The 14,517-nt window shown below is 40.6% G+C and overlaps 1 protein-coding gene across 2 annotated transcripts in view; it reads right to left on the bottom strand.

Moving 5' to 3' along the window:
• Positions 1 to 14,242, bottom strand: part of LIMA1 (LIM domain and actin binding 1) — a 92,109-nt gene extending 77,867 nt beyond the window's left edge. For both annotated transcript variants that reach the window (XM_027594108.2, XM_027594109.2), the window contains exon 1: positions 14,118 to 14,242. The gene's annotated coding sequence lies outside the window, so the exon portion shown is untranslated. The remainder of the gene's footprint in view (positions 1 to 14,117) is intronic.
• Between the last annotated feature and the right edge of the window lie 275 nt (positions 14,243 to 14,517).

Genomic DNA, 14,517 nt, shown 5'->3' with positions numbered 1-14,517 from the left:
CTGTCAATGAATATATAGGTTGCTGGAGGTTCTTCATAATTAAGAACAAGATTGCAATGAACATCTTTCTACTATTGCCTACTTGGAGGTGTGTGCATCTATGGTGTAAATTCCTGGAAGCAGCATTTCTAGTTTAAAAGGCCTATGCATTAAAAATTTTAAAATATACTCCCAAATTTTCCTCCAAAAAAGTTGCATCGATTTATATTCATTTTTTGCATCAATTTATATTTGACCCACTAGCTACATGAGAAAGACTATTTTCCACATCCTTGTGAATACTGAGCACGATTAATCCTTTTTATTTTTTCCAATCTGCTAGATGTGTGAAAAATGGTACATAATTGTTTAGTTTTCATTCCTTTAATCATGGGGAAGGTTGAACATATTTTCAAATGTGTGCTGGCCCCTCAATACATTTATTTTTTGAAACTACATTTACTTTTTAAACATTTATAAGTTATTTATTATATCTACAACTTAATTACTTTTTAAAGTTGCCCAAGGACTTTCTTAATATCATGTGTAACTCCTTGTACAATTCAAATTGCCTCTCACAGCAGCTGTCCTTTCCTGGTGTCTGATTCCTATCCAGACCTCATTAATATTCTTTCCAAACAGAAATGTTGCTTGACTATACAGATGAGATCGCTTCTGTAGAGTTCCCTTCTGTAGGGGACCCACCCCTTGACTGTTCATTAATATTCCCACCAGAGCACAGTCCTGTGAGAAGCCTGACTGACACCGACAATCCAAGCATTAAGATCACTGTCTGGGGTTGTGCTTCACCTGCTACCCTTAACTAGCCAATCTAATGCTTCTCAGTTGCGCAGGGGTGGGGGGTGGGTGGAGGGGGTGGTGACGGAGGGATTGAGGAGGGTGGTCTGAATATCTGGATCATCTCTGGAATCTGAATCTCTCATGTGGAGTCCAAACACTTCTAATTTTTCTTAAAAGAGTCCCCTACGATTCCAACATAAAAACAGCTTTGGGAGTTTAGAGTTGGTTTAACCCCAGAGTTATTGGGCCTCAGCAGGGAGGAAGACACTGGCCCTAATCACCCACCATCTAGATGGACTGTGTCAGAATCAGGTAAAAAATCTAGGCCACCTTAGCATAAGCCTGGGGATCGGTTATTGAGCACTGGTTATATGCAAGGTAATTCATTCCATTTGATTTTACTCCCTTAGTCCTTATGATACCGTGAAACAAATATTATTCTCATCTCACAGAGAAAGAAACTGAGGCTCAGAAAGGTTAAATAATTTGCTCAAGATCAAAAAACTAGTTAGTCTGACAAATGCCCATGGCCATGCTCTAATGACTTACTGCAAAACACATGTTCCTGGTATCCGGGGGTGGTCTGGGCCAGTCTCATCCTAAGTGTCTTGAAACTAGACAGGCTAGTTCAAATGCCCCAGCCTGTTCCACATCTAAGCCCACTCTGTCCCGGGTTCCTTTCTGCTCAAGTCGACATCTTCAGTCTACCACTTACTTATTAGATAACACTAGGAAAATTACTCTAAGCCTTAGTCCCATCATCTCTAAAAATGTTCCTTTAGCTCAGTGCTAAAATAAGTGCTTAATAAAGTGACAGTGGTAGTGGTAATAAAAATAGCGAACATTGGGACACCTGGCTGCCTTCAGCTTAGGTCATGATCCCGGGTCCTAGGATAGAGTCCTGCATCAGGCTCCTTGCTCAGTGGGGAGCCAGCTTCTCCCTCTGCCTGCCACTCCCCCTGCTTGTGTTCTCTCTCTCTCTCTGACAAATTAAAAAAAAAAAATCTTAAAAAAAATAAGCAAACATTTACTGAACACTTACCACGTGTCAGATACTATTTTAATTGTTTTGCATATATTTTTTTTTAAATTTTATTTATTTATTTGACAGAGACACAGCAAGAGAGGGAACAGAAGCAGAGGGAGTGGGAGAGGGAGAAGCAGGCTTCCCGCAGAGCAGGGAGCCCAACATGGGGCTCGATCCCAGGACCCCGGGATCATGACCTGAGCCGAAGGCAGACGCTTAATGACTAAGCCACCCAGGCGCCCCCATATATGTTTCTTAAGTTCCTCACAGTAACACACTTGGAATATTATTGTCCCACTTTACAGATGAAGAAACTGAGGCCCAGAAAGGTCAAATAAATGTTAACATACTCATTTTTTAGAAGGCTGGGATGAAAATAAAATGATCTCTAGCACAGAGAATCAACCAGAAATGCCATTCTAGTGTACACTGTATTTCAGGGTCAACTTATTTTTGTTAAATCAGCAATAAGAAAAGAGGATCTTTAATGTCATCTCAGAGAAACTGGCAATGACCACCAGGAACACCAGATCTTCTTAAAACCCTGATACCATTTCTCTGCACCCAAAAGCCTAAATCTCTCTCAAATCTCTCTCTTTCACTGTGTAAGGGCCACATTTTAGGTGTTCTCAATATCTCTGTGAAACTCTACATAGAAAATGATCTATAACTATTAACGTCCTACATGGCTTCTATTACATTATTCATCAGTTTGAATATCTTATCTTCTTGCACTTTTGAAACCCAAATTAGCTTTTTACATAATTGTGGTAACCTTCACATATCTTATCTAGACAGGTAAAAGAGTAACCTCCAATTACAGCCTTTAAAAACTGACTTTGGTCTAAAATTTTTAGGTCACAAAGAACCACCCAAGAACCTTCCTAATCTTTTTTTTCTAATTTTTTAAAAAAAGATTTTATTTATTTATTTGACAGAGAGAGACACAGCGAGAGAGGGAACACAAGCGGGGAGAGTGGGAGAGGGAGAAGCAGGCTTCCCGCCGAGCAGGGAGCCCGATGTGGGGCTTGATGCCAGGACCCTGGGATCATGACCTGAGCCGAAGGTAGACGCTTAATGACTGAGCCACCCAGGCGCCCCTTTTTTTTCTTCTTTAAATTAAAAATTACCCAATATACACCAAGTTTGATTCTACCTCTCAAATCTAATTTGTTATTTATTTGCTTGGTTCTTCTTCCTCCTCTCCCTGCCCAGTTGATAATTAACTTATAGTAAGGGCAAACATAATCCAGTGGATTGAGTTTTTTTCAGTATTATTCACACATAGTAAGGAAAATCTTTATCAGTAAGTAGAAAAACAGATAATTATGTCAGTAACTTCAAATTTAAAGTGAAAAGTAGAGAAAGGCATAGTTAATAGGAAAAAGAATGTGGAAATTTATAGTCGACTAAGACTATTACAGAAAGCATAGGTTTACTCTGAATAGTCTGTTTCTCCTTCAACCTTTGCACCATTCCATGCTTTAACATCAGATGAATCAAATATCAGTGCCTGGTACAGTGTAGAGGCTCAATAAAAATCTGTCATATGAATAAAAAACAGTATTATGTTAGTTCTCAGTTGCCACAGCTTGTGTTACTATTGTTAGTGTTTTAAATACACTTTAATATTTACCTTCTAAAAATTACATCAAATGATGATGCTGTTTTAAAAAGTTTTTGAGAGGGCGCCTGGGTGGCTCAGTCGGTTAAGCGACTGCCTTCAGCTCAGGTCATGATCCTGGAGTCCTGGGATCGAGGCCCACGTCGGGCTCCCTGCTCGGCGGGGAGTCTGCTTCTCCCTCTGACCCTTCTCCCCTCTCATGTGCTCTTTCTCTATCTCATTCTCTCTCTCAAATAAATAAATAAAATCTTTAAAAAAAAAAGTTTTTGAGAGGTATTTATCGAGTAGTGATCTTTTAGTTGGCATGGGAAAGTCAATCAACTTCTTTGGATCTCTGTTTCTTCAACTCAGAAACATATTCACAAGGGATGGCTGTGAGGATTACCAGTTTTTTGTTGTTTTGTTTTATTTTTTAGAGAGGGAGAGAGAGAATCTTAAGCAGACTCCACGCCCAGTGCAGGGCCAGATGATGAAGGGCTCAGTCTCACAACCTTGAGAACATGACCTGAGCCGAAATCAAGAGTTGAACACTTAACCCACTGAGCCACGCAGGCGCCCTGGGATGGTTATGAAGATTAAATGAGAGAATAAAAGTAAAGTACTTTGAGGGCGCCTGGGTGGCTCAGTTGGTTAAGCGACTGCCTTCGGCTCAGGTCATGATCCTGGAGTCCCAGGAGCGAGTCCCGCATTGGGCTCCCTGCTCGGCAGGGAGTCTGCTTCTCCCTCTGACCCTCCCCCCCATCATGTGCTTTCACTCTCTCTCATTCTCTATCTCTCTCAAATAAATAAATAAAATCTTTTAAAAAAAAGTACTTTGAAAACTATAAGATGCCATGAAACTATTGTAATTTTTAATAAAATTTCAAGGCAGTTTCAAGAAAAAATAGAATTAAAGAATAAGTCTACCCAGGGTGCCTGGGTGGCTCAGTCAATTAAGTGTCTGCCTTCAGCTCAGGTCATGATCTCAGGGTCCTGGGATCGAGCCCCGAGTCAGGCTCTGTGTTCAGCAGGGAGTCAGCTTTTCCCTCTCTCTCTGCTTCCCCCTCCGCCCAACTTGTGCTGTCTTTCTTAAATAAATAAATATTAAAAAAAAAAAAGAAGTCTACCCAATGAAGAGAAATTGGAAGAAATTAGAACTGATGATTTCAATTGTCTGGTTCAACTAGATGTTAACAAGAAACCCCTTGTCTGAAGCTGCTGTTAAAAATCTTCCAAATCGATAGGCATGTAGTAAGTATAATGAAAATAATTTCATCTTTCCTTGAGGATTCTAGGTAGCTTTCTTGTTTTTCTTCTAGAAAAGAAAAGCAAAAGAAAACTTTTTGTTGCTTGAGGATTCTAGTTGGTTGGATTCTGGTTTTGCCGTAAGTTGTCTAGTCAGTTGGATTCCAATTTTGCTTGTTTTTTAAAAATGCAGTGAGAGCTAAAGGACTAGTACTGGGCAGCAGTAACAACCCTGGAAATAGATGCTGACAGTGGTAGTAAAATAGTGGCCTTGTCCTGGGAACACCTTGGAAAATCTGCACTCAGACAGAACTGAATCCTGGAGGGGCACCTGGGTGGCTCAGCAGTTAAGTGTCTGCCTTCGGCTCAGGTCATGGTCCCATGGTCCTGGGATGGAGCCCTGCATCGGGCTCTGTGCTTGGCAAGCCTGCTTCTCCCTCTGCCTCCTGCTCTCCCTGCTGTGTTCTCTCTCAAATAAATAAATAAATAAAATATTAAAAAAAAAAAAAAAAAGAACTAAATCCTGGTGATCCCAGCCTCGCTTTGTCCTGTTCCTTCAGAAATCCTCAGAGGCTGCTACCTGTTTTGAACACTGACAGAACTACCTCAGCTGTTGTCTAATAAACAACAACAACAACAACAACAAAACCTTTGGATTGCAAACCAAAACAAGACTTGTTAAAATGACAAGTCTATCTTCAAAGGCTTATTCATGCATTCAACAAATACTTGAGGACTTACCATGTGTCAAGCAGTGCTCTATTTGTTAAAGGTATAATGTTAAAAGTGACAGACAAGGTCTCTGCTCTCATGAAGCTTCCATTCTACCGGGGAAACAGGACAATTAAATACTGTGATTAGTGCAGTGAAGGAAATACAAAAAGAGTAACTGGAGTGGTGGTAGAAAAAGGCGCAGATGCTTTAGACAGCGGTCTGGGGAAGGCCTCTTTGGAAGAATGACATTTGAGCTGAAACCTGAATAATGCAGAGGACACAGGCAGCCAGTCAGGTAAAGAGATGTGGGAGTTTTCAGGATGGAAGAAATAGCAAATGCAAAGGCCCTGAGGCAGGAATAATATGGCTAGGGAGTGAATGAAAAGTATGAGATGATGACAGAGCTGAGCAGCAGCCAGATTAAATAAGGATTTATAAGCAGTGGTAAAAGATCTTAATTTTATTCTAGGTGTGAGGCAAATCCAAACATTTTTATGTAATAGTGCTTACAAGAAGAGATATATTTCATATACTTTATGATATTTAGTTGCCTATTATACGTATAATGGCTACCAAATAGGAAAGGCAGAATTCTCAAACTTAGAAGACTTATAATCTTTAATTTAAGGAAGCAATGATTCATAAATAGTGACAGTATTGAGGTAAAGAAATGAAATAAAAATAAAGTGCTAAGTGAAGACTGGGGAGGGAGCCACTGATTAAAATAGAAGAAATTAGAAAAGGCTTTATTTTTTATTTTATTTTTTTAAAGATTTTATTTATTTATTTGACAGAGAGAGATATTGCCAGAGAGGGAACACAAGCAGGGGGAGAGGGAGAAGCAGGCTTCCAGTTGAGCAGGGAGCCCAATGAGGGGCTCAATCCCAGGACCCTGGGATCATGACCTGAGCTGAAGGCAGAGGCCCAACGACTGAGCTACCCCGGTGCCCCAAGGCTTTATTTTTTTAAAAGGAGCATTTTATTTGAACTCGTAAGGAAAAGGATTTAAGCAGGAGTGGGAGGAGGGAGAGGAGCCTGAGGCTGTGGGAACTGCATGAGCAAAGGCACAGAGGCAGGAAGGGACAGGGTGGGTCCAGGAAACTGTGACTCACCGTGTGGCTACAATGCCAGGTGGGTGGATGGTGATGTGGGAGATAAGCCTGGAAAAATAGGCTGTCAGGGTGTGGAAGTGGGGGTCCTGAATGGCATCCAGAGAAATTTAGATTTAATTTACTTGGACTTTGCTTCCCCTTAAGTGTGTAAATGAATCTCCTGAGGTACTTGTTAATACTGCAGATTCCCAGGCCCCATTCTCCCAAATATATTGATGTGTAAGTCTAGTGGGACCTGGAAACCTACCTTTTTTAACCAACACCCCAGGAGATTCTAAAACAGGTAATCAAGGGAACCATACTTTGAAAACCGGTGTTCTATTATTTTTATGACAACTCTGGACTAAAAGGGAAAAACTGAAACCAATTCTGAGGACTTTAGCAAAAAAGGGGGGTATGAATTAGAACAATGACAAAGAGCCATTATCACTGTTGGGGTAGAATCAACCAAACATGGTGATTGATTAAATGTGGGAAAAGAGGACTGGGGCGCCTGGGTGGCTCAGTCACTTAAGATCTGCCTTCAGCTCAGGTCATGATCTCAGGGTCCTGGGATCGAGTCCCTCATCGGGCTCCCTGCTCAGCAGGGAGTCTGCTTCTCCCTCTCCTACTCCCCCTGCTACTCCCCCCTGTTCGTGCACACACACCCTCTTTTTCTCTCTCTCTCAAAAAAATAGTCTTAAAAAAAAAAAAGAAAAGAGAAGGAATGAAGCATTCAAGACAACTTCAAGCTTTCTCCTTAGGGAACGAGGTGGAAACGTGTCTGGTACATAGGGATATCTACATAGTCTGCCAAGTGGTTGGAAATATGGATCTTGAGCTCAGAAGATATGCCTGCTTTGGTACTCTTAAGTAAATTCAAGACAAATTAAAAAATGTATTATAAAAAGTAAAAATCATAAAAATTAGTAGGCAATCAAAGTGGATACTTAACCCATCTTCAGATGGCAAAAGGCTTCACAACATAAAAGCAACAAAAGAAATCCCAAAGAAAAAGATCTATAGATAAATAATTTACCATATATAAAATTAAAAGGCAAATAACTAGTTAAAACATTTGACCACAGTGCAAATAATTAATATTCTTAAAATGAAGAGCTGGGCACCTGGGTGGCTCGGTTAAATGTCTGCCTTCAGCTCAAGTCATGGGATCGAGCCCTGTGCCAGGCTCCCTGCTCCGCGGGTAGTCTGTTTCTCCCTCTTCTTCTGCCCCTCCCATTCCTGCTCATGCTCTCTCTCTCGCTCTCACCCTCTCTCTCAAATAAATAAATAAAATCTTTAAAAAAATTTAAAATGAAGAGCTTATACAAATGACAAAGAAAAACCCCCACTAAGTATAGCTCCTGTATGGAATAGTGGAAGTTGTTAAATAACCTGGCTTGGCAACTTAAACCTCTTGTCATAAAATGAGATTTGTTGTACATCCATTAGAGATGATGGGGCTTTGTGACATAGATCAGCAGGGCTTTTATGATTTATGTAACTAGGCTGCCAAGTGTCAATCTATGGGAGTGACTCAAAAATGCCAGTCTTTCCAACTTCCATTGTTCTGAGGGCATAAACACATTAAAGTGCCTCTAGGTTCCATTAAGCCTTGCTCCCCCTATGAAAATTGCCTTCACTGAATGCAGTCTTTCTCCCTGGGCTCTATATAACTAAACTGGGTGAAGGGTTAGGGATGGGACAAAAAATAATTTCACAATGTCTAGAGAGCGGTGGCTTGTAAAGCATCCTTTCAGCAGAGAGGTTGTATGGTCTTTGGGATCAATAACCCAACCCATCCATTTTACAGAGAGGATGAATGACTTGCCCAAGATCACCTCAGTGGTTGGTTCCCAACACGAGGTTGGGAATCCTGACTTTCAGGTCAACACCCTTTCCATTTGCCAGCGCTGCTCCAACAATCACAAGCTCTGGCTTCTCACACCAACAGGAATTTAAAATGCCACAATTTCAACTTGTGTACACTTTCTACTTCATCACTCCACTCATTAGATTTGGCCTAATAAAAATCTGTACTCCCTCCCCCAAGGCCCCAAATAAATGAAAGAACCCCAAACAAAAAGCAACATAATTAAAATTTTAAGACCCAAAAATGGAATGGATTAACCAAAAGACAACAATGCACAGAAGAAACTGAAATGGAAATGAACATATGAAAAATGTTTGCTCTCACTAATAATAAAATACAAATTAAATCACTTTTGCTTAACAAATTAATAAAGATTAAAAAATAAGATCCAATATTAAAAAATAAGATGGGCACTCAACAATCACTGCAGGTGAGAATATTAATTTAATCAGTCTAATCTTTATGAAAAGCAATTTGACAGCAGGTTTAGTGTTTTTTAATTTTTATTCCCTATGACCTGATAATTCAGCTTCTGGGAATCTAACCTAAGGAAATAGTGAGTGATTTTTTTTTTTAAGATTTTATTTATTTATTTGACAGAGAGAGACACACAGTGAGAGAGGGAACACAAGCAGGGGGAGTGGGAGAGGGAGAAGCAGGCTTCCCACCCAGCAGGGAGCCCGATGCGGGGCTCGATCCCAGGACCCTGGGATCACGACCTGAGCCAAAAGCAGACGCTTAACAACTGAGCCACCCAGGTGCCCCAATAGTGAGTGATTTGTACAAAGATTTATGCATAAATTTATTCTCAAGTTTTTCACTTGTTAATAATGTAACAATCATAATACCCAAGTATAGAGTTAAATTATGTAGTATCAGTACAATAGGATATTGAACACCCATTATAATTGTTTTCAAATAATTTTGATACCATGGAAAATTATGACATAATGTAAAGAGAAAAAGCATATACAAAACTATATCTACTGTAACAGGATGAGCCCAATTACCTGTGTGTATGTGTGCGTGTGTATGTGTGTGTGTGTATCAAAGGGGGAAAAAAAAAAAGACTGAAAGGAAATATACCAAATAGTTCTCTCTGGAACAGATTATGGAATATTTTGCCTTCTTTATAATTTATTTTTCCTCAAGTTTTCATAATAAGCATATGTAATTCTTATCTTCTAAATGGGTATGCATGTTTGTATATGTGAAAATAAAACAAGAATTATATATATAATATGAAAAGAGGTTTAAAAATAATCTGCAAATCACTCACATGGAGATGTTAGTTGAAGCCATGGAAATAGATCAGACTGCACAGGGAGAGTATAATAAGAACAGGATGCTGGACCATGGCAAACATCCACACTTGAGGGGCAAAAAGACTGTGAGTCAGTGAAGAGGCATCAGAGGAAGTGTTAGATCAGAAGATGGACAACCAGGTAAAGTCATGCCAAGAAAGCCAAATAAAAGAAAGAACCAAAAAAGATGCTCACTTGGTCAAATGTTGCCAAGTGGTTAGGAGGAGGGCAGTGACAGGGCCATTATAGGGAAATCACTGGGTACAATGCAAGGGCAGACAGGTTTCCTATCTAATGCTGGAGGTGGAAGCCAAATCTGAAAATTACCTGTTCAGTGAAACTGACTATGAGGAAAAGAAGTCCTGGGCCATTTGCTTAAATTTCAGTTTATGGGGAAAAAAAAGATTGTGGAAATCTAAAACCAAGTAAAAATATATCAGGATTACTAATCTATGGGTAATGAACCAAAAATTGGCAAGAAAAACATGTTTGAGGGATTGTAAAGTTTTCCATATAGTAAGCTCTGTTATAGGACAAATAAGAGAAAAAATAGCCCCATGCTTGTCATCAGAAATACAAAAAGTAAATCTTTATAAAAGGGTGGGGGGCACCTGGCTGGCTCAGTTGGTAAAGCATGTGACTCTTAGTCTCAGGGTCGTGAGTTTGAGCCCCATGTTCAGTGGAAAGATTACTTAAAAATAAAATCTTTAAAAAAAAAGTACAAAAAGTTGCATCTTTTTCCCCTTAAAGATGGAAGTTCTTAGTTTCATTGTAGCATTACGAAGAAATTCTTTAAAAGCAAATAAAATGAATGTAATATATCATGGTACCTTATTAACTTCTCATGATTGCACATGTGAGGTTTCTAGAAACATTTTCAAGTATAAAGAAATCATTTGACGTGCTAAATAACGGATTGCTTGTTGGGTCAAATCTTGTCCTTTTATAAAAAAAGATCTGCATTTGCACAATAACTTGACTGAGTCTCAAGGACTTTGCATTCAGCCACACAATAAACATAGCAGTATGTTCCTAGGAAGAGTACCATTTACCATAGAATCTCAAGTCCACCATCATTAAGTAAGAAACTACTCAATTTACAACCACTCATTTGTTACTAAAGAACCTTGAGAATCTGTTTTAAGTAATTTAACATCACCTGGAGATTACTATACACAATCCAAAATAAAGTACTGTAACTTCCTATCACAAAACACCCAGTGAAAGACCATAGTAACCTTAAGAAAAAACAAGTCTTTTCTTATGGAAATTCCTGACAAGTCACAAATTTTCCTATCTGCAGAAAGAGTACAATTCCAATCCAAATAAAAGTCACCTATTTCTGAGAGTATGGAATTAAGAATGCCTGAAAACTAGTTTTATTATCAACACAAACAGTGACAAATTCTCTCAATTTGTGGTTAGATGGCCTTTTATGGCAGAGATGTCTAATGATCTCCTATACTCTCAACCTTCTTTTGTGTCTGGGTGTATATGTCTTTGATGAACCTTTCTGGTACAGAAGCCCTAAGTTAATTACAGATGATTGTCAAAAAATATCAGCGGAAAGTCACAAACTTGAAACCCTAAGAAGAACAATCATTAAAATTGTACTTGAAAACTTTTTAAGGAAACAACATAATCATTTTAGATACCCAAAATACATGCAAATACTGACTGCCTTTCCAAAAATTCCCAGTGAAGATCACTTTCCTAAGGTGTAAACAAAAAGAAAAGAGGTAAGTAATGTCAAAGAAATGTGTTCATCAAGTACCATGGCTCAAATTACCGAATGAGACAACCACCATCTGTTTTATTAACTCAGAATCTCCATTTAAAAAATGAAAACAGGTGTCTGGGTGGCTTAGTCGGTTGAGTGTCCAAATCTCGGTCTCAGCTCAGGTCTTGATCTCAGGGTCATGAATTCAAGACTGGCAATGGGCTCCATGCTGTGCATGGAGCCTATGCATAAACAAACAAACAAACAAGAAAAATGAAAAACAATCACATAGAAGGGACTGTGTCATGTTCATCCTCTGTATACTAGATCACTGGCACACAGTAGGCAATTAATAAAAACCTGCAGTTACATGAAGAGTGCTTAAGACTACTACAGACTTCAGGGGCGCCTGGGTGGCTCAGCCGTTAAGAGTCTGCCTTCGGCTCAGGTCATGATCCCAGCGTCCCGGGACGCGTGCCGCATCAGGCTCCCTGCTCTGCGGGAAGCCTGCTTCTCCCTCTCCCACTTCCCCTGCTTGTGCTCCCTCTCTCGCTGTGTCTCTCTCTGTCAAATAAATAAATAAAATCTTTTAAAAATTAAAAAAAAGACTACCATAGACTTCAGATCATCAAAAATGCAAAGAATCTTCAAATACTTCTGACCCCTTCCTCCTTCACTCATTTATCCATCCTGTCCCCCCTTCAAAAAAAAAAAAGAGACATTTTGAAGGCACCTTAGCAAGAAAAAGTGTCCTCTGTCATCAAGATGTGCTGTTAAAGAACTGTTTTCACTTCTAAAGCTTTCTCTTCTTAGAATTATTATAAAGTTGAAAGTTTGCCCACCTTTAACCAGAGTCCGGGACAAAACTTGAATGTAGCAAGTTAAACAAAGTTGCACAAAGAAGCAATTTTACAAAATGGCATTGTTTTCCTAATATTGCCAATACCCTATTCTATTCCCAGAAGCTCTACAGTTCAGGGACTACATGATAACAACTTTGAGGCCCAATACAGAACAGTGAAAAATGGCTCCACCAACTATTTACTGAACTGACACAGAATTAGGGACAGGTCCTTATCCTATCTTCAAAAAGACCGTACCATTGGCAAAACACCCCATAAGGAATATGGGAGATACAAATATATGAAGAAAATAATTCACTATTACTCAAAGTTTTTCGTTATTGTTTATTTTGTTTTGTTTTTAAGGAAAAGTAGAAGAAAAGTCCCTCTTTTTTTTTTTTTAAGTAGGCTCCATGCCCAATGTGGGGCCCAAACTGGACCCTGAAATCAAGACAGCAGAGTCTGTCTCAACTGACTGAACCACCCAGGCATCCCAAAGAGGGACATTTTTTTAAACTGCATTTTCCATGCTTCCACAGCTCTCTGGGCTGATGTCTAGTACACACTGATCTCACCAAACCTGTAAGTTGTAGCTGCTGATTCTGCCTAACCCACTTGATTTTAAATAAGCTTTTTTAGAGTAGGGATGTTCGGAACTTTGAATCCACAATAGGACTGACAAAACAAGAGGCACTCAATAAATGTTTTGTCCAGAAAATGAAATAAGTTCCTAATTACCTAATACCATGTTATGTACTGTTCTGTCAATGCAAAACAAGGAAATATACGTGCATGCAAACCTTTTTTTTTCTTAACCTTCTTTCCTGCTAAATCTGTAACTTTTTGAAGGTCTACCTAAGACACAATCATCCTTCATCCAGTCTATAACTCCACAGAAACTTAAAAAATGCTTGTTGAGGGTCTTTTGTGTCTACATCAGACCTCAGAAGAAAGTGTTATTTCCTGATTCCTAAAATATTTATCATTGTGAATAGTATTAGTAACCATGCGGACAAAAAGTATTCTGTTTAACCACTTCAATCAACAGCAAAAGAAAGAATACTTAACGCAAAGGCCACTCCCCTAAAGGTATTGTCTTAAGGCTGATAACTCCCTAAGTACCTTCGACTAACTCGACAAGCCAAGTCAGTAGAACCAACTGGATTAGGCAGACTTTGGAAAGCTGGAATTAGGTGAAAGACAATAGTAGTTCAAATATCTCTTACCAGGATCAGCTAAACTCCTTGTTGTAAGCACAAGGAAGGACGCCAGATGGTTGGCACCTAGCACCTACAACTTCAAAATTAGTAGGTGTAGCCACGGGTGTACAGTTACCTTATATTAACACCTACGTATGCTGGTGACAGGTGCCAGTGATATATACACTATAGCGATTCGAAGATGACACACCCAGCTGCAAGGACTGCTATATCAACATGCCTCAAAGGGCTGTAGTGTCTTAGAGTTCAGTTGGCAGAACGGAAGGGGGGGGGGAATCGAAGAGGGAGGGAATAGCTTTAAATGAAGATGGGAAAAGAGAAGTTGAATATCAGAATATTTCCCTAGGAGATTATTTTGAATTTTTATGAACTGCCGCGTTCCTCCACCGCACCAAAAATGTATATAGTTAGAAAGGAGTGTTTCCGATGGAAGAGGTGGTCCCTATCAGCTCCCGCCCTCAGGCAGCAAAGGTTCGGCCCTGCATAATTACTCCCAAGCCCAGCGCAGTACCCAGAAGTGAGGAAAGAGCAGAGGATCAGAGGTTCCTCTACTCTCTCTCTCGGGGGGGGAGGGGGAGGGGTTCACCCTCCTTGTGCTCCCCCTGCCCCAGAAGTCGCTGGAGAAAGAGACTGTGGAGGGAAGCCGGGGTCTCGCGCACTCTCCAGCTGTGGAGGATGTGGAGAGAGAAGGCGCTTACCTGGATAAAATCGGTGTTTCGTCTGTGCTGCTACCAGCCCTGCCACGGGTCCTAGGCGCTCTGCCTCGCGCACCTGTCCCGACCCAGCTGCAACACCTACAGCTCCTGCGGCCCCGCCCCGGTCAGGCTCAGAGCCCCGCCCCGCCCCGCCCCGCCCCCCGCTGCGGGGACGCGCACGCCGGCCTCCCGCGCGGCCTCTGGGCGGGCGTGCGCGCCGCCGGGGGCGTGCCCTGCGTTCTCGGCTGTTCGTGTTGCTCCGCCGCGCGCAGCGTTTGGCGTCGTGAGAGGCGTGGCTGCTTTTCCAAGGGCTGCCTCTGATGCTCCCCGCTTCTTTGTGCGGGAGCCACGCTCATTTAATGAAACCTTGAGCTTTGTTCTTCTTTACTTTGGCCTTAACTCT

Source organism: Zalophus californianus, chromosome 9 (genome assembly GCF_009762305.2).
Source record: "Zalophus californianus isolate mZalCal1 chromosome 9, mZalCal1.pri.v2, whole genome shotgun sequence".
NCBI lineage: Eukaryota > Metazoa > Chordata > Mammalia > Carnivora > Otariidae > Zalophus > Zalophus californianus.
The sequence above is the reverse complement of the archived record's forward strand: the minus strand, read 5'-3'. Positions and strand labels throughout refer to the sequence as shown.